The sequence below is a fragment of the Bubalus kerabau genome, chromosome 4 (genome assembly GCF_029407905.1).
Source record: "Bubalus kerabau isolate K-KA32 ecotype Philippines breed swamp buffalo chromosome 4, PCC_UOA_SB_1v2, whole genome shotgun sequence".
Lineage (NCBI taxonomy): Eukaryota > Metazoa > Chordata > Mammalia > Artiodactyla > Bovidae > Bubalus > Bubalus kerabau.
Window position 1 is genome coordinate 169,154,786 of NC_073627.1, and position 20,880 is coordinate 169,175,665.

At 45.9% G+C, this 20,880-nt stretch overlaps 1 protein-coding gene, 1 long non-coding RNA gene and 1 pseudogene across 4 annotated transcripts in view; 1 reads left to right on the plus strand and 2 right to left on the minus strand.

The window, feature by feature from the left end:
- The window catches only part of PALM2AKAP2 (PALM2 and AKAP2 fusion), a 512,284-nt gene that overhangs the window by 154,195 nt on the left and 337,209 nt on the right, over window positions 1-20,880 (plus strand). The window lies entirely within an intron of this gene.
- Window positions 10,291-18,376, minus strand: LOC129650630 (uncharacterized). Its single transcript, XR_008713901.1, has 3 exons — window positions 18,071-18,376; window positions 11,560-11,711; window positions 10,291-10,547 (listed from the first exon to the last, which is right to left on the minus strand). It is a non-coding gene; the product is annotated as an uncharacterized LOC129650630 (long non-coding RNA).
- Window positions 13,325-13,887, minus strand: LOC129650629 (ATP synthase subunit d, mitochondrial-like; annotated as a pseudogene).

Here is a 20,880-nt window from a genome sequence, read left to right on the forward strand (position 1 = left end):
GTGGCCAAGACGTGGGCTCCCCCGGTGGTGCTGGTGGTAAAGAGCCCACATGCCAGTGCAAGAGACATAGAGATGCAGATTCTATCCCCCGGTTGGGAAGATCCCCTGGAGGAGGGCATGGCAACCCACTCCAGTATTCTTACCTGGAGAATTCCATGGACAGAGGAGCCTGGCGGGCTACAGTCCATAGGGTCTCAAAGAGTTGGACATGATTGAAGCAACTTAGCACAGTATAGCACAAAAAAAGAATAAAATAATGCCATTTGTAACAATATGGATGGAAGTAAATCAGCAAGACAAATATAAAAAATATGACACAAATGAACTTATTTACAAAAGCAAAATAGACTCACAAACATAGAAAACGAACATGGTTACCAAAGGAGAGAGCGGGGGTGAAGGGAAGGATAAATTAGGCTGAGATTAACATATAAACACTATAACATATAAAATAGATAAACAACGAAGGCCTATTGTATAGTATAAGGAACTATACACAATATCTTATGATAACCTCTAAGGAAAAAGAATATATACTGAAGTTAAACATTATATATATATATATGTGCATATATATATATATATATAAAAAACTGAATCGCTATGCACCAAACTTGAAACTAACAGCATTGTAAATCAACTATATTTCAATAAAATTTTTTTTTAAAGTCAAGAGGGCAGAGTGAATGAGAAAGAAAAACGGTAAAGCATAGACACCCTTTTCACTCTCTTCTGGGCTACTGTGATGAAAGGCTTATAGTTACTGAAATGCTCACATGTTGAGTTTTGCTTCTCTAGAGTTTTCTTGTTATATCCTCGCTCTCTAGCCAACTATGTGTTTTCTTTTGAAAACCAGAAAATCTGATCTCTTAGAGGTATCAGTTTGGCCCGTCTAAAAATAAATGATTACGTTTAAAGCCATTTTTTTCCATTGACAGGGGTTAAGAGGGTAGAGGAAAAGCACTGGTGATTCTTCATGTCATTTTTATTTCTCCCCAGAAATTGCCAGGAGTGTCATGCTGTGCTCCCCGGGGGATTTTAAGGGTGCAGTGTCAGAATGGGAGTCAGAGAACATGCCTACCACATTCCCTGAGTCAGAGCAGGAAGCCAGTGGAAAGTGGCTTCTGACCCAGTGCCCTGTCGTTCATTAGCCCTTGGCGGAGGGTCAGTTACCTTATGGAAGCCATAGGGCAAATGGCTTCATTTGCAAATGAAGTGACCAGTAGTGGTCAAAGCTGCCTATGGCCTATGGCAGCAGAGTCCACTTTGACCTCCCTGAACCATCAACTGTTTCCTTTCTGTCCCCCTTCCCTGTCTTGTCCAAAAGAGCCAGCTGCAATTTTGAGTCCTGTTTGCCTGGAAATTTCCAAAGGGACTTTGGTGACTTAGTAAATATTTTCAAATTGCCCAAGGTTTGGAGAGATAGCAGAGCCACAATTGTGAAATCAGATTTAGAAAGGGATTACTGCCATACTTGGACCGGCCGTGTGAGCATGGGGGGGATGAGGGGTGGATCCGTGGTGTGGACACTTGTGGATCCTCCCTCGATCAGCGGATGGCTTTTGCCTTTCTGGTCAGACATATGCCAGACCCTGAAATTCTCTTTCTGGATAACTTCTGAGCAGCTGCTGGGAGAATAGAAAGCCGAGCATGGGGTTGGTGTAAGGCTTCCTTGACTGCAGCGCCATTGACAGCTTGGTCCAGATAATTCTTTACTGTGGGAGCGGAGGCTGTCCTGTGCATTGTATGATGTTTAGCGGTATCCCTGCTCTCTAGCCAGTAAATTCCAGTAGCATTGCCCATGCCCCAGCATGACAATCAAAAGTGTCCCCAGACATCGCTAAATGTTCCCTGGAGGACAAAATAAGCCCTTTGAGAACCACCAATGTAGTATAATGTAAGGGTTATCTGACCAAATATAGTTCCCATACTTTCAGCATTAGAGATTCATTGCTTTAAGTCTTCCCTTTCACCCCGCAGGATTCATTCCTTGAAGCCGTGGAGGCTTTTTTAGTTTCCAGAATCACCCATGAAAATACAAGTTTCTCACAAAGGGTAAAGCCCTGAGCCTGAGAGAACAAGTGGTTTTCATCCCATGTCAACTCTGACTGTCTTGGGAAGATGCCTTGTCTTTGAGGTACTTATGTCCAGGGGATAAGGACATCCTTGCCTACCCTTTGTTCATAAGGAGCCTTCTTACCTGGTGTCTCTGCAGAGATGTATCAGCCAGACCCTCGTCTGGGGTGGTAACTCCTCCCAGGGGCACCATTCGCACATGCTCACTGTGGCTTTGTATTGGTTAGGGCAGTTTTCTAGCAGGTGCCAGAAAGGTGCCTTGAGGAAGAGGTATCTTTTCTAGATCCCGCAGAGCTGCCATATGGACTGGCAGAGGTGCTGTAATTGGCTTGATGGGAATAAGCAGCAGGAAGCACAAGGAGGAGGGGACAGAGAGTAATTCCCATCTCTTTCCTTCCATTTGATCAGAAGCTCCTGGAGGACAAGGACAGTGTCAGAGTCCCCACGGTTCATTGCCGCCTTCACAGTGCATTTCACATTGCGCCCAAGCCACTTTCAGTTCAGCTCAGTCGCTCAGTCATGTCCGACTCTTTGAGACCCCATGGACTGCAACACGCCAGGCCTCCCTGTCCATCACCAACTCCTGGAGTTTACTCAAACTCATGTCCATTGAGTCGGTGATGCCATCCAACCATCTCATCCTCTGTCGTCCCCTTCTCCTCTTGCCTTCAATCTTTCCCAGCATCAGGGTCTTTTCAAATGAGACAGTTCTTCACATCAGGTGGCCGAAGTATTGGAGTTTCAGCTTCAACATCAGTCCTTCCAATGAACACCCAGGACTGATCTCCTTTAGGATGCATTGGTTGGATTTCCTTGCTGTCCAAGGGACTCTCAAGAGTCTTCTCCAACACCACAGTTCAAAAGCATCAGTTCTTCAACCCTCATCTTTCTTTATGGTACAACTCTTACATCCATACATGACCACTGGAAAAACCATAGCTTTGACTAGACGGACCTTTGTTGACAAAGTAATATCTCTGTTTTTTAATATGCTGTCTAGGTTGGTCATAACTTTTCTTCCAGGGAGCAAGTGTCTTAATTTCATGGCTTCAGTCACTATCTGCAGTGATTTTGGAGCCCCCAAAAATAAAGTCTGTCACTGTTTCCACTGTTTCCCCATCTATTTGCCATGAAGTGATGGGACCAGATGCCATGATCTTCGTTTTATGAATGTTGAGTTTTAAGCCAACTTTTTCACTCTCCTCTTTCTCTTTCATCAAGAGGCTCTTTAGTTCTTCTTCGCTTTCTGCCTTAAGGGTGGTGTCATCTGTATATATGAGGTTATTGATATTTTATTAACCTTAAAGCAGGGTTCTTAAACTGTTTTATGTCTCAGATTCCTTCCCAGGCTTGTGGACTCAGAATAATGCTTCAATGCACAAGATAAAATACATAGGATTAAAAAGATGACCAATTACATTGAAATACAGGCAGGTCATTATTAGAAAATTGTGATAGGTAATGTATATGCTTCTATATTTGGAGAAGGGAATGACAACCCACTCTAGTATGCTTCCTTGGAAAATTCCATGGACAGAGGAGCCTAGTGGGTTACAGTCCTAGGAGTCACACAGAGTCGGACATGGCCGACCACACAGCACATGCTTCTGTATTGTTGTATTAAATAAAAGCTAGTGGCATTCCAGTGGTCATGTATGGATGTGAGAGTTGGACTATGAAGAAAGCTGAGTGCTGATGCTTTTGAACTGTGGTGTTGGAGAAGACTCTTGAGAGTCCCTTGAACAGCAAGGAGATCCAACCAGTCCATCCTAAAGATCAGTCCTGAATATTGATTGGAAGGACTGATGCTGAAGCTGAAACTCCAATCCTTTGGCCACCTGATGCAAAGAGCTGACTCATTGGAAAATACCCTGATGCTGGGAAAGATTGAGGGCAGGAGGAGAAGGGGACGACAGAGGATGAGATGGCTTGATGGCATCATTGACTCAATGGACATGAGTTTGAGTAAACTCCAGGAGTTGGTGATGGACAGGGAGGCCTGGCGTGCTGCAGTCCATGGGGTTGCAAAGGAGTTGGATATGATTGAGTGACTGAACTGAACTGAAGTGACTATTCCAATACAATCTCCGATTTCTAATTATTGATGAACATAAGTGATATTCGTCTCCCACAACTATAATGTAATATGACAATACCTGTGATTGCTATTTATGACAAAGTCATAGGAACTGAAGATATTTCTGAGGCTTGTCCTTCTGTTTGTAACTAAAGGTGATGCAATATTTCAGCTACAGGTTAGTGATAATAGCCTTTAAATGGCCATCGTGATTCTGGCTCATCCCTGGACTCCTTGATTTCTTTTTTTTTTAATAAGGTATGACTATTTATTTTTATCTTTTTTTTTTGGTGGTGCCACATGGCATGCACGATTTTATTAAATAGTTCCTAAATCAGAGATCGAACCCTTGACCCCTGCAGTGGAAGTGCGGAGTCTTAACCGCCAGACAGTCAGAGAATTTCCCCTTAATTTTTTCTTAGCCAGGTGTCTGCTTTAAAGCTCCCTCTCTGCCCTGGAGTAGAAAAAAGGCAACCCACTCCAGTATTCTTACCTGGAAAATTTCATGGACAGAGTGCTGCCACCCATGGGTCACAAAGAGCTGGACACCACATGCTGGACAGCACAGACATGCACTGTCCCTCACCTGACGTCACCCCAGCCACCTGCTTGAGGCTCTTCCCTAGCGAGTTTCCCCAGGCTCCTCCTTCTGTACAGTTTTCCATCTAAACTCTCCCAGGTGTGTTGTGTCTCTTGTCTCCTGTCTAAGCTCAAAAGGCAAGGAAGCACCGGCCCCCACTTGGGGTTCCCAAGTTTGAGAGAAGCCATCACATCCTGGATACCCAGTAAGTGCTCATTCAGATGAGATGGTCACTTTACCAGCTTTCCCCTTTTATCTGGGGCCATGACAGGATGCTTGGGCTGTGTTGCCCTCACCAAAATCGCACAACTTAAAAGCTGAGAATTATGTTTTCTTCAGTGACCGTACTGAGCACTGTAGCTGGGGATGGCAGCCTGTCAGACAGCCCTGAGGGACTGTTCCAAAGAGGTGAGGGAAGAGGCAGGATACATAGGAGCTTTTGCTGATGAAATAAGCATGTAGTTCAACATCAAAAGATGGCTATTCACACACACACACATACAAACCCAGATTTTAGTGTTTTTCTATGTATGAGAAGATGCAAGAGTTTGGCTCCTTGAAATTTCTTTTGATATGCATCTTAACTATCTGGGGCCAGTATCCTTTTTATTCTCCTTCTTGAATTCCCCTCAGGGTACACCTCTGGGGCATCTGCAGTTGCTGATGGCTTGATGGTGGGCAGCAGCCTTGTTTACTGGAATGGCAGGCGACAGTTTTTTGATCCACAATAATATTTGAGTTCAGTCCCCTCTTGATGCCTTCCTTCCACATCGACAGCAGCTTTCAGTCTGGTTCATCTCATTCCTGGAGATCTACCGATCTCCCCTTGAGAAAAGAGTGGGCTGGACACCCACTGTGACCTTGAAGGCAATAGTGAGCAGCATCCTTGACCACTGCATGCTGTGGACCATCAAGGCAGGAGTCGTGCCTATGAACCAGGAGCCTGGGTATTCAGGATGGCCACAAGGGAGTTTCAAAATACATAAATAAAAATGAGCCGCTACTGGAGTTAGTGACAGTAAGGTCAGCAGGTTCCAGAATGTCCTGCGTGGGGTTAGTGCCTGTGTTTTTCACCCACTGAACCCATGGACAGTCTAACAATTTGGACTACTGCGGCTTCTGAAGTTCTTTTTTCCCCAGGATTGTTATAAACAGGCCCTGTTAGTTTCTTAGGGCTGTCATAACCAAGTGCCACAGACTGGGTTGGCTTCAGTGACAGAAGTGTATGGTCTCCCAGTTCCAGAGGCTGGAATGCGAGATCAAGTATCAGCAGGCTAGGTTTCATCTGAGGGCTCTGAGGGTGGGGTCAGCTCCAGGCCTTTCTCCTTGTCTTGTCCCTGCCCCTGTCTTATCCCTTCACAAGCTCTTCTACATGTGTCCATGTCCAGATTTCCCCTTTTCATAAGGATACCAATCATGCTGGATTAAGCCCCGCCATAATGACATAATTTTCATGACCTCTGTGCATGTGTGTGTGTGTTCTAAGTCGCTTTGGTCATGTCTGACTCTTTGCAACCCTAGGGAATATAGCCCGCCAGGCTCCACTGTCCATGGAATTCTCCATTCAAGAATCCTGGAGTGGGTTGCCATGCCCAACTCCTCCTGGGCTGGCATGGTCCCAACCCAGGGATCAAACCCATGTCTCTTATGTCACCTGCCTTGGCAGGTGGGTTCTTTACCACTAGCGCCACCTGGGAAGCCCAACACCTCTGTAAAGACCCTATTTATAAGGTCATATTCTGCCTATGCCTTTGACTGTGTGGACCATAACAAACTCTGGAAAATGCTTAAAGAGATGGGAATACCAGACCACCTGACCTGCCTCTTGAGAAATTTGTATGCAGGTCAGGAAGCAGCAGTTAGAACTGGACATGGAGCAACAGACTGGTTCCAAATAGGAAAAGGAATACGTCAAGGCTGTATATTGTCACCCTGCTTATTTAACTTATATGCGGAGTACATCATGAGAAATGCTGGGCTGGATGAAGCACGAGCTGGAATCAAGATTGCTGGGAGAAATATCAATAACCTCAGATATGCAGATGACACCACCCTTATGGCAGAAAGCAAAGAAGAACTAAAGAGCCTCTTGATGAAAGTGAAAGAGGAGAGTGAAAAAGTTGGCTTAAAACTCAACATTCAGAAAACGAAGATCATGGCATCTGGTCCCATCACTTCATGGCAAATAGATGGGGAAACAGTAGAAACAGTGACAGACTAATTTTGGGGGCTCCAAAATCACTGCAGACGGTCACTGCAGCCATGAAATTAAAAGATGCTTGCTCCTTGAAAGAAAAGTTATGACCAATCTAGATAGCATATTAAAAAGCAGAGGCATTACTTTGCCAACAAAGGTCTGTCTAGTCAAAGGTATGGTTTTTCCACTAGTGATGTATGGATGTGAGAGTTGGACCATAAAGAAAGCTGAGGGTTGAAGAACTGATGCTTTTGAACTGTGGTGTTGGAGAAGACTCTTGAGAGTCTCTTGGCCTGCAAGGAGATCCAACCAGTCCATCCTTAAGGAAATCACTCCTGGGTGTTCATTGGAAGGACGGATGTTGAAGCTGAAACTCCAATACTTTGGCCACCTGATGCGAAGAACTGTCTCATTTGAAAAGACCCTGATGTTGGGAAAGATTGAGGGCAGAAGGAGAAGGAACAACAGAGGATGAGATGGCTGGATGGCATCACTGAGTCAATGGACGTGAGTCTGAGTGAACTCCGGGAGTTGGTGATGGACAGGGAGGCCTGGTATGCTGCAGTCCATGGGGTCGCAAAGACTTGGACACGATTGAGCGACTGAACTGAACTGAACTGACTGAGGGCTGAGGGTTGCACTGTGTCTGTGGTGGAGGGACGTAATTCAACCCATACCAGGGTCTCTGCTTACTGTCAGGGGCACTTGCATCTCACAGTAATGGCCATTTGCATCCTAGTCTGCTTCTGGCTGTGGCAGTAGAAACCGTGTCCCAAGGGAAGTGGCCCAGGGACTCAAGAGTAGTGGGATGCCATCCGCCATGAGTGACTCAAGCCTCTGCGTTTTGTCACACTCCTGACTTCCTCTAGCACCCAGGACCCTCAGGGTCTCCTCACCCTCTGTCTCCAGTAGAAGCCGTTTATCTTCGAAGCCTCTAGTCAAGGCCAAGAACAGCATTTCACACTAAGATGTGATGAAAAGTGAAGTCGCTCAGTCGTGACCGACTCTTTGTGACCCCATGGACTGTAGCCCACCAGCCTCCTCCGTCCATGGGATTTTCCAGGCAAGAGTACTGGAGTGGGCTGCCATTTCCTTCCTCAGGGGATCTTCCTGACCCAGGGATCGAACCTGAGTCTCCTGCATTGCAGGCAGATGCTTTACCATCTAAGCCACCAGGGAAGATGTGATGAAGAAAGGGTGAATATTCCCTCCACAAAAGCCAGTTAAAAACAGAGGGTAGAGCTTTAGACCACATCCCAGAACTCAGAATATCAGCTCAGTAACCATCAGGGCTGTTTCGTTCAAGGCCCTGGATTGTCCCCTTCCTCATCACCAAGAATGACGAAAACATTCCCGGTGGATTCATAGCTCTTTTAGCGTTTGCAGAATTCTCTCACTTCCATGCTCTTTTTGTGCATCAAAGAGCAGGGCAGGTGTCATTTTCTGCCTTTCATTTCAGGGAAAACATCAATGCGGCTATGTAACTTGTCCAAGCTCATGCAGGGCTGTGTCCTGCACATCTCTCTGCCTCCAGCACACCTACCCCGGGACCCTCCACCTCTCCTCTGGGTCCCCACGGTGTGGTCCATGTGGCCTGTGTCTCATAGGTTCGCTCATTCCCTTGCTCTGCCCCAGGGCTCCATTCAGCCCCTCCTGTCCTCCCTAAAAAGCCCAAAAGTAGCCTAGGCCTGGTGAGGGTGGCCAAGATGAGAATGATCTTTGTTCCAAGTTCTAGGCCAAACGGGCAGCGTGGACAAAGGCTCAAGGCTCGTGAGGGAGCAGAGCAGCAGCAGGAAAATGAGAGGAGGTGGGTGTGGCTGGAGCGTGCCAGGAAGTGAGGCCACAAGGGCAGTGGGTGCTGGGTCACAGAAGGCCAGGCATGCCAGGTTCAGGGGCCAGGACTCGGTCCCGTGGTTGGTGGAGCCACGAAGACCCAGAGTTTATCAGAGATTGCTCTGGTGGCAGAGTGGAGGCAAGGGTGCTTGCCTGCTTGCCCAGTGTCCCATTGCTGTTGGAGGTGGTAAATTGCTGCAGGCTTCTGAGGTGGCCTCTCTGTTTTGTGCAGGGGTCACCTTTAGCTCTTATTATCGCTCGTGTCATTCTCTGTAGACGGAAACCCAGAAGAAGCATCTGAACCAACTTCAGCTGAAAGCCTGATTGTCGATGGAGGCCAATTTAGAGTTGGAATGTGGAGGCTATTTCTGGACACTGTGACATCCTGTTCAACTTTCAGAGGAGCCTGGGAATAAAGGGGTGACTCAGTCTGTGAGCTTATTTTTAGGAAAAGCTGAGAATTCAGTCTAGAGCCACTCATAGTCCTCCGTCCCTGCTAGTGCAGAGGTGCTGTTGGTGGAGAGGAAGCTGAGCAGAAATGCTGTATTTATCATCAACTGTTACCCAGTGCCTCCTACACACCAGCATGTGGTTTATTGATTTGAAAACAAGATGGGAATCAACGTAAATAAACCTTTGAGTCAGAGGAGCCTATTTTAGGGCATTTACATTTGAGAACTGATTTGGAGCTAAAGAATTAGTATCATAAGTGCTTCTGTTTATTGGGCATTTAATATGTATTAATACTCATATTTTGCTTTGCAAACATTTAATGGGAACTCTGATACTCTGTTAAAGGTATAGTGCTGTTATCACTATTTTAGTAGGCATGGAAATGTTAACTCGAAGTTAAATATTATTCTAGGCAAAGGTGGCTGAGTTTGAATTTGACCCCAGATCTGGTTCCAAAGCCCATGCAAAGGATCACTCCAGGTCTGGCAAATAACTGCCTCTCTTTGGTCTTGTGGGTTCGATCCCAGGGTCAGGAAGATCTCTTGGAGAAAGGAATGGCTACCCACTCCAGTATTCTTGCCTTGACAGAGGAGCATGGTGGGCTTCAATCCATGGGGCTGCAAAGAGTTGGACACAACTGAGTGACTGACTAACTTGGTCCTGTGTATCACTAATTGATCATGGGATTATTGCCAGTTCAGCTCAGATTTGGCCTCAGAATCCTTCTCAACACAGTGCTCTCAGTAGAGTTACTGTGACCAACCTAGCAGCTTAGTACTTGAGATAAAGCCCATCTGTCATCTTAATTTTATCTTTGCTTTAGTTCAAAATGGAGACTTTAAGTCTGGAGAATCTGTTATTGTTGATTTCTACAGCTCTATTTATAGCCTTTTATTTTCTAAACACTTGGAAGCAGTAGAGCATTCACTACAGTTTCCTTTTACAGTCAGTGGAGACTCTGTATTCTTTAATAGGGGTTTCGGACTGCCTTGGAGGGAAGAATGACATTTGAGGACCCCAAGCCTTGATTAGACAATTGGCTTATGTGTGGGTGTCTGCAGTGGTGACTGGGAGATGGAGAATGAGCCTTAAGAACTTTGGCCATTTATAGCAGCAAACCTTTTAAATAGCCCAGTCTGATTAATTACAGCAGGGTGGTGAGGTGGGATGGGCGGATGTGGTAGGCAGCCTAAGACAGCAAGATGATGGGACCAACTCTGGAGAAACTTGCTGCTCTTTAGTTGTTCTGAGAAATGTCACCTCAGCTGGCAAACCTGTTGTCCTCAGAGTTTAGCACTCGTGGAAGCTTGAGGTTCCAATGGAGAGAAAAACTGAAAGGAAAGTGGAAATTGCTCAGTTGTGTTCGACTCTTTGCAACCCCATGGACTGTGTAGCCCACCAGGCTCCTCTGTCCATGGAATTCTCCAGGCAAGAATCCTGGAGTGCGTTTCCATTCCCTTCTCCAGAGGAAGTCCTTAAAAGCAAGCTCAGACACGAGAAAGGGGAAGAGGATTCCCAGAATGGTGGCAAAGGGGGAACCTAGTACCCAGCCATAGAATGAGATAGCAATCCATCTAGAAGTAATTTCTTATTTTTTTTTTTTAAGATTGGAGTATAATTCCTTTGCAGTGTTGTGTTCGTTTCTGCTTGCAACAATGTGAATCAGCTATAAGCCTACATATGTCCCTCCCTCTTGAGCCTCCCTCTTCACCCCCATCCCACTCCAACCCCCCACCCCCTCCCACTCCTCTAGGTCATCACTGAACACCGAGTTGAGCTCCCTGTGTTACGCAGCAGCTCAGAACAAAGTTCTTGGTCGAGATCAAAAAACCGGAACATAGAGAAAGAGGAATAGAGATGCATTGCTTAGAAACACTCTGTGCTGCCATGATTTCTTCAAGATTCCAGATAATTGAACTGCAGTGGAGTTGAACAGTTAAAATGGATGAAAGGTAGCACATAGGGATCATCAACACAGGGTACATTCAATAAAATTAGAACCTTTTTGCTTTACTTTTTCAAAAAAGAAAAGACGAATCCAGCTTAGGTTAGCAGCCTCTAGAGCCTGTCATCAGTCAGTGTGTAGGACTTGAGGCATAGGCCTGGGCTTTAGGGCCGGGACTCCAGGCCCCAGAGACATCTGAAATCTGGTTGTCAGAACTGAGGTGAGAGGTCGGGCAGAGGTGGACTCAAAATGCTGCTGCCCAGACTCATTGGTCCTGGCAGACAGTGCTCTCTCCCTGCTGATTTCATCCTGTTGAGCCTTATTTTCTGGTTGTGTATGTTATGCAAGCTTGGGGGGACCCTTCAGATTATTTGGATCCAAGACAGAAAGAGGGTTACCTTGGAGACGAATTTATTATTTCATCTCCTGAAATGCTGGTGAGTTGCCAAGCAGAGATCAGAGACCTGGAAGCTTTCACCAAGCTTTATGACTAGACACAGCCCATTCAGTCCTCATCGGCTCAACAGCCTGATGCAGGTGTGTGTATCAGCTGCATGGGAAGGATGCAGAAAGGACAAAAGCAATTTAGTATCAACAGGAGGAGAAGGCGCACAGGCTTTAATCCCCCACCCCTCACCGTGCTGCTCCCTCCCATAGCAGACCCAGTGCAGAGAGGAGATGGAGACAGCGGCTTGGAAAGTGTCTGCATTTGATTGGTATGTGCACCTTGAGAATTAAAAAGTAGATGAGATTAATGCATGTCTAAATGAAGACACTTGCCATACACATACTCCTTAGAGCTTGGGAGCCCTATGGCTGTGTCCCAGACCAGACACATAGAGTCCAAAGAAAATCAATGACTGTCATATAATATAACTGTCTGGCCACCCTCGAAGCCCCACTTTTTTTCTAGGTGGTTCCAGAGAAGGACAACTCCCAGCGCAGCTCCCACAGCTGAATTAGATGGCTGAGTTGTGGCATTGCCGCTGCCAAAACTGCTTGGATGGTTCCCCCGGGGGGCTTAAGAATGCAGTTAAGTTTCCTGGTTTACCCTGAGTTAAGCAGAAATCTTCACCTGGCCAGGTGGCATTATGTCCATGTCACCTCATCACTGGAGAAAATGCATTACACCCTCCTGCAGTTTCTTTCATGAAATGGAGCATGGCATCAAGGAAATAAGATAGTCAGCATGGCACCACAGCGGGTTAGAAATAGTATCAGCTACATACTTTGATTATATTTTAAAATTCAGTTTACACACAATAGGAACTCAGTTAATTAACTCCAAGCTGTAATCTCAGTCGGATTTGAATGGATCTGCATTTCAATAGCTTATTCCTCCAAAATAATATTAAGAAGCCCCATAGCAGCCTGTCGTTCTAGAGCTAAAATCATAAAACTTGGTTGTTTTCTCCTCGTTTTCAACAACCATTATTATTTACGCAATACTAATGAAATCAAGCAGATATATGACTTTCTTGTAGTTGAGGTTAATTTGTCAATTTCCTGCCAGTCTTCCAATACCTCCAGCACGTGTTTTCCTGGTTAGTTGACAACCCTAATGATGGTAGTACCGAGAGGACTGGCAAAGTTCACGTCTGTGGATCTTTTCCCGAATCATAACTGGTTGATCTTTTTTCCTTTGAGTTTTCCAGGACAGAGGAATTCTTATATTTAGTAACATCTTCTCATTCTAAACAAAACGTGAAATGTGCAAACAAGTGAAAAGAATGAAATCATTTAAAAGTGTTTGGCCTGGGTCCTGACACTAAATAAATATTTTAGCATTCTAAAAGGAAAAACAATGCCCTTGACTTCGACACCAAAGAAATTTGGGGGATTTTCTTGGCATCGATTTTATGTAGGTGTAATTAGACTCCATATGCATTTTGCTTTGAGTTTTTCTCACTTAACATTTACATGAATGTTTTCTCATGCTGTTATGAGATTTTCATAAATAGAATTTTAGTTGGTTACATAATTATTAGCAAGGAGTACATTTGGCTGTATCAGAAAGCCTGAAAAACAATAGCTTAAGATTTTTTAGCTTCAAGGAAAAAATTGGAACAACTGAGGATGCTCTTGGGGTAGGGAGACTGCTCATTGAAGGCAGAAGGAGCTTTTCTTTTCTTTTTTTTTTTTTTTGGAGCTTTTCTTTTTTTGCACTATGTAATTATTTTTAATGTCCAGAGTTTATAATCTGAGAACCAGAACTTTCTCCCATACTCAAGTTTATAAATTCTCAAATGGCTTTTGAGGCCAGTACAGGTACTTCCTCCTGTCTAATTTGGTTTCTGGGAAGACTTCATTCAAGTCCTCAATGGTCATCTGATCAGGTGGAATTATGTTCCTCATCTTCTCCAGCTCTTTCTCATATTCCTGAATCCTGGTCTTTGAGAGAGACAAAAACTCATCACAACTTTTCATATCTTCTTTTTCCTCAGGATCCACCTTGGCAGTATAATTTATCCTCCAGCACAGGAACTTTCAGGGCATTAAACTTCTTCTCAGAGTCACCCACCAAGCCAGACTTTGCCTCGTTGGCCATGTAGGAAACCCAGTCGATGGCAGGTGGCTTCTCAGGCAGGGTAACCAACTCAATTCATGAGTTGAGGGACTTGTGCCAGGATTTCAGGGAATTAGCAAAGGCCTTCTTGGTTTCAGGGGATGGTCCCCCCAGAAGCTACCCAGTCAATGGCTTTTAGAGCAAGTTTCTATCCAGGCATCTTGAGATCCTTCACCGACTCTCACGGCCCACAGTCCACAGCAGCCCAGGAGGAGATCCTGATGCTCTGCTATCCTTAGGGAAGGCAGCCAGGTACCAGGCATGAGCCTTCCCAGAGAGAGAAGGAAGTTATGGTCTGGGGAGACTGAGTCACATGATCACCCTCACTCAAAAAAAAATCTGGGCAGGCAAGTTGATACCTTTCCAGGCTCTCTGGTGAAGATATGCATGTGTCTTAGAAGAAGTGGTCAGAATTCCAATTACCATGTCAAAGGGCCATGGATTTCTTTTTTCCGAATTCCACTTTGATTGCTGCCTGACAAGTGGCAGGATTTAAAGGACTGTGCTCCATTTATGACCTCCTGATTTGGTGCTGGAAACACAGATGTACAACCAAGCAGTCATGAAAGTTGCATCCAAACCAGTGGATATCAGTTTCAGGGAGGCAGCTGTCAACACAAGATAAAGAAAAATTCCTCAGTGTTTGGAGCTGGCCCTGTTTGAAATTAACTCCTTCATGGGATAATGAACAACCTGTCCCAGGATGCAGAAACTGAACAGATAACTTGGTATGTAGGTAGAAAAGGCACTTTATGGATCAGGTGAAGTGGACCAGGTGACCTCTACCATCGATATACATCTCCATGATTTAAAAATTAGGGTATATTTGCTAAAGTACTTCCCCAAGCACCTAGGGTATTGGCTGTGTGGTAGAGCCTTGTTCCCACGTTGCTCATTAGTTACCTGAAGTGTAGCTGGTAGAGTGATTACCAGACACGGTGGATTCACCTTCCAGGCTCCAGGCTCCAGTGCCGTAGGAAAGCCCTGTCTTGGGCTTCCAAGCCATTGCCTGGCTTATAAAGCAGCCTCATCCAAAGTTACACATGTCTTTTTCCTCACTGCCTGTTAACACGACACTATTATTTTTCCAGAGGCCGTGGATTTCCCCTTTTGTGCCAACAAAATATGCATGTGCCTCATGGGAAGGATGGTGTGGCCTCTGACATAACTCAGTTGTAAAACGAGGAGAAACGTGAAAACCATTGACCCTTTGATTTATTTGCAGAATGGACTTGCTAAAATGGAAAGTTTCATTCATTAAACTCATTTTCTGTGAACTTAAAGCTATAAAGTAAGTGGGATCGATAAACTAGTGAGTCTAAGCTTATGTAACTCAGGCAGCATGGGTTTTTTTTTTCTTATATAACTGAATTCTTCATTTGATTTTATTTTTGGCTGTGCTGGGTCTTTGTTGCTGCATGTGGGCTTTCTCTAGTTGGAGCGAGTGGGGACTACTCTTTGGGCTTCTCGTTGCAGCGGCTTCTCGTGTCGCAGAGCGTGGGCTCTAGGTCCCTGGGCTTCAGCGGTTGTGGTGCACAGGCTTAGTTGTTCCCGGGCCTGTGGGATCGTCCCGGACTGGGGATCGAACCCATGTCCCCTGCATTGGCAGGTAGATTCTTAACCACTGGATCACCAGGGAAGTCCAGGATGGCTTTCACTTTAGGTGAAATGAGGATCCATTGGAGGATTTATTTGAGCATCATCTGACCTATTTTTAAATTTTTTTAAGGATCACTTTAGCTGTGGTGCTGAGACTAGATATAGAGATCAGATTAGTAACCAAAGGGGAAGAGAATTGGGAGGTGGACAAAATAAGTAAGTGGGTGATCAACGGGTACTTTCAAGAAGTTTTGCCGTAAAGGGCAAACGAGAAAGGGAGAGGTAGACGAAGAAGAATTTGGGCTTAAAGGAGTCTGCTTTTAGACATGGTAGAGCATGATTGAGGGCTGTTGAGAATGATCTGGAGACTGGAAAAGTTGCTGAGGTAGGAAAAGAGAGAGACAATTGCTGGAAGGACATCCTTGAGTTAGGGAGTGAGGATGTCATCAAGGGTACAAATGAAGGAGAGTCTTCCGAGAGTGATGGTAGAGCCTGTGGGACCAGCGAGGAGGCTGGAGCCCGTGGTGGAGGGTGTGGAGGAGGCTTTCTGACTGCTTCCGGTTTCGCAGTGAAATGGGAAGCAAGGTCAGCCACCGGCAGTGAGGAAGGGGGAAGAGGCATTGGAAATTTGAGGAGACAGAAGGTGTAATATCATTCTCTGAGACAGTTCAAGAGTAATTAAACTAGGGAAATACAGATTTCTGGATACCTCTGAGGCCTCCCTACAATTTAAATTCATGAATCAAAAACAAAACCAGACAACATGGTCCTATGCTTTCCTCCAGCATTTTCAGCTGAATATGTGCAGATACAGGCAAAGTGTTGAATTTCATCTGAGTTGGGTTTTTGAAAGACTGTGGTCATGGTTATTGATGGTGGAATCTAAAAGCTTCCCAAAGAGGGAAGTGAGGGCATGAGGTGGGGAAAGGGCAGTGAAAGGGTGATCGGATCAAAACAACATAAAAGGAATATTGTATTTTATGAATTGGGTTGTCTTTTATAAATTAAATCATATTTCCAATGCATGATGGAAAGTTAGTCACATTTAAAAACTAGGTAGTGAGTTTGCATATGTGAAACATTCTGTATTATTCAGTTCAGTCGCTCAGTCGTGTCCGACTCTTTGCAACCCCGTGACTTGCAGCACGCCAGGCCTCCCTGTCCATCACCAACTCCCGGAGTTCACTCAGACTCACGTCCATCGAATCAGTGATGTCATCCAGCCATCTCATCCTCTGTCGTCCCCTTTTCCTCCTGCCCCCAATCCCTCCCAGCATCAGAGTCTTTTCCAGTGAGTCAACTCTACGCATGAGGTGGCCAAAGTACTGGAGTTTCAGCTTTAGCATCATTCCTTCCAAAGAAATCCCAGGGCTGATCTCCTTTAGAATGGACTAGTTGGATCTCCTTGCAGTCCAAGGGACTCTCGAGTCTTCTCCAACACCACAGTTCAAAAGCATCAATTCTTCGGCACTCAGCCTTCTTCACAGTCCAACTCTAACATCCATACATGACCACTGGAAAAACCATAGCCTTGACTAGATGGACCTTTGTTGGCAAAGTAATGTCTCTGCTTTTCAATATGCTATCTATGTTGGTCATAACTTTCCTTCCAAGGAGTAAGCGTCTTTTAATTTCATGGCTGCAGCACCATCTGCAGTAATTTTGGAGCCCAGAAAAATAAAGTCTGACACTGTTTCCCCATCTATTTGCCATGAAGTGATGGAACCAGATGCCATGATCTTCGTTTTCTGAATGTTGAGTTTTAAGCCAACCTTTTCACTCTCCTCTTTCACCTTCATCAAGAGACTTTTTAAGTTCCTCTTCACCTTCTGCCATAAGGGTGGTGTCATCTGCATATCTGAGGTTATTGATATTTCTCCCGGCAATCTTGATTCCAGCTTGTGCTTCTTCCAGCCCAGCGTTTCTCATGATACTCTGCATTAGGAATAATTATCTGCTGGTATTTCTATTTACATTGTGTTTTCTTTTGTGTGTGTGTTATTATTTTTTTTTAATTGGGGTATCGTTGCTTTACAAAAATGCTCAGCATCTCTAGTTATTAGAGAAATGCAGCTCAGAACTACAATGAGATATCACCTCACACCAGTCAGAATGACCATCATCAAAAAATCTACAAACAGTAAATGCTGGAGAGGGTATGGAGAAAAGGGAATCCTCCTGCACTGTTGGTGGGAATATAAACTGACGCAGCCACTGTGGCGTGTATTGTGTTTTCTTAAAGCAAGTCACGGTATATCTGGAAGAAGCTGGATATAAGGCATTCTGAATATAAGGCAGCTGGCCAACTGGGAGGGCTCTGAGCAGAAGCCATGGGTGACATGGGTCACTGGCCCAGCCCCCGGGCCCGGACGGGAACGTGCAGCAGGTGCCCCACTGGCCAAGGAGTGGCCGTCTTGGTCACATAACAGAACTAGGGATTGATGATGTGCCTGGTCAGAGGTGCAGAGACTGCTCACAGTCTCCACTATCTGGAGCCAGGATCTGAGGAGCTGCTGAGAGTTGAGGACAGTGGGCGATGGGAACGCCCATCTGTAAAGGGAGCAGGGTGGTAGGCAGTGTAATAAAACCGCAAAGGAGGGGCAGCGTGGAATTCCAGCCATTCCTCCCGAGTTACCAAGCCTAGATTTGGAGGTGAGGGTTGTTGGTGGAATCACTGAGACCGCAGAGGTTGCTCAGAAGGAAGGAAGGAACCTGGGGGTGGGGGCGTGGGGGGTGGTTCTTACCTTTGAACATCCTTCCCACCGTGGTCTTCACTGGCCGAGACACGGGGTAGGACTGAGCCTGAGGATGGGGGCGCTGACGATCTAGCTGTAGAACCTGGGAAAAGCAGGGGTGGAGGAAGCGAGGAGGGGCTGACGAGGAACAGCTGTTCTCTTCCCTCAGAGCAGATGGGAGGTTTCCGTACCAGCACACCATTTATATCATCCATGGCAAAATGTGTGTTTATTTCATCTGGCTCCATTGTCCATATTTAACAGAAGTCAGGGCAGGGTAAGGGGCTTCCCAGGTGTTGCTAGTGATAAAGAACCTGTGTGCCAAAGCAGGAGACGAGGGTTCGATCTCTGGGTTGGGGAGACACCCTGGAGGAGGGCATGGCAATCCACTCCAGTGTTCTTGCCTGGAGAACCCTCTAGACAGAGAAGCCTGGTGGTCCTACTGCTAGGACCTCAAAGAGTCAGACATGACTAAAGCGACTTAGCATGCATGATTAGACAGGGTAAAGGGAGACCACAGGTCATTTTCTTGGCCTCACTGAGCTTATTCTTGCCTAGGGCCGGTATGTATGTGTTAAGTGTCGTGAAATGGGGTGACTCTTCCTGGCATGAGTCTTGATTCTAATGCAGCAGTGTCATGGTCTCGTCATGAGATCCTTCCATGTTTGAGTCTTCTCATCCTTGATAAGGAGTTAGCATTACCTGGTCTCTCAGTAGTGGCAGATAAGAGATACGGAAGTGCTTTGAAAAGCATGATGATGTAGATGCAGCTGGAAGGCTTCTGCAGTGGGTGGCGATACAGAAGCCCTAACCTTGCAAAATGAAGTGAGGTCAGCACAGATTAAGCAGACCAAATCAAATCTTTGATGGTTGAGTGATTTCTAAAAATGATTGCAGGTCGGCACAATTTAACAGGACTGCCCAGAGCAGCTGAAAACATTGTCCAGGACAGATCAGATAAAGCCAAGTTAGAAATTAGTTGTTGCTGTAAATCAAGCGGTAGGCTATACTGACCTAGATTTTTCCCAGAAGTTTCCCCACAGGAAGTGAAAGAAAAACCACCCCGTGGCTGCCAGGGCTTGATTTGTCAGGAGCTACATGAGGTCTACATGGAATTAAAAGATTGCCCATCTCTCAGCTTACCCTAATGAGCCGGGGCTCATTGAATTCAAAGCCAGTGAGATGTGTAAATCAAATCTATAGAATAAAATGGCCAGATTTCAGCCCCAGTTGCCAGCGAGCCTTAACAGCCTCTGGTTGCATCATCCTTCCCTTAGCTACTAAGTGTTCAGCTTGTTGCTGAAACTGCCGCTTTTTAATGCCTCACGCTGTAAGGTCAATATTTTCCCCATTTTCTGCCTCCCTTTAAGTAAGTAGGGATGAGAAGTGGCATCAAGAGGAACTTTGTTGTGGGCCCTGACCTGGGAGACCCAGAGAGCTAGTCCTGAAACCAAGAACTGGCTAGCTGTTCTCTCTCTGCACCAGAGGGTATGGGGCCAATCTGAGGGACCCAGGGATGTGGGAGCTATTCCAGAGCATCCTGGGAAGACCCAAGAGCCAAACTCTTCTCATCTTGTGTCAGATCTGTGCTGTGCTGTGTTGTGCTTAGTTGCTTAGTCATGTCTGACTCTTTGTGACCCTTTGGACTGTAGCCCGCCAGGCTCCTCTGTCCAAGGGGATTCTCCAGGCAAGAATACTGGAATGGGTTGCCATGGCCTCCAGGGGATCTTCTCAATCCAGGGATCGAACCCAGGTCTCCTACATTGCAGGCGGATTCTTTACCATCTGCGCCACCAGGGAAGCCCTATGTCAGGTCTGCAAAGCGTGTAATATACCACGCCTTGCACCCCAGCTGATCGAAGTCAGGCACGGTCACCACAGGATGGTATGTGATAGTCCCCAGGATCCTCCTCACTGCTGTTGTGTCAACCTTCCTCTCTCCCACATTCTGAACCCCTGGCCCTGAAGCTGACTTTGACTCCACCTTTGCCCTTTGGGTTTGTGTCACTACGATGATGGGGCCGATCAACACTCCCTGACTCTTATGTGCGATGTCGGAGGAGTTTGGAGTGGCTTTGGTGACAACATCGGAAAGCACCCAGTTGCACGTTAGAACGTGGTGGGTGAGCATAGTTCACATGAAGATAGAGATACAGTGCACACTTGCACCATCACCTTGGCTCCATTGCACTGCTGGCCTTTTTCACCCATGTGCATGTGGAAGTGTAAATGTGTACATATCTAAATATACAGGTGTCAGTGATGGAGTTTTCAAGGGAAGGAAAATCTAAGCAGCATCCAAGTACAGGCCTAGAAACCCTGTGTGGGTCTGAACATGACTGTGGTAGAATTGTAAGGCCCTGGCTGCCCTCTTTGTAGAACTTTGTAACAATCAGATGCCAAGAGAGATATTGAGAAGAGAGCATCCCGTCACTGAAACAGTTGATTCATTCTTTTCATTTATTCATATGCAGAATAAGTATTGATGGCCTACTGTGTGCTGGGATTCCCTGGTGGCTCAAAGGGTAAAGAGTCTACCTGCAAGGCAGGAGACCTGAGTTTGATCCCTGGGTCGGGAAGATCCCCTGGAGAAGAAAATGGCAACCCACTCCAGTAATCTTGCCTGGAAAATCCCATGGATGGAGGAGGAGCCTGGTGGGCTGCAGTCCATGAGGTCAGAAAGAGCTGGACACGACTGAGTGACTTCACTTTCACTGTGTGCTGGGGATTCTAGGACAGCCAGCAGGGTAGATGGACTAGTTTCGAGGGTCTACTAGATGATGCTGGCAGTGCGTATTCTGAAAGAGAGAAGCCTGTGG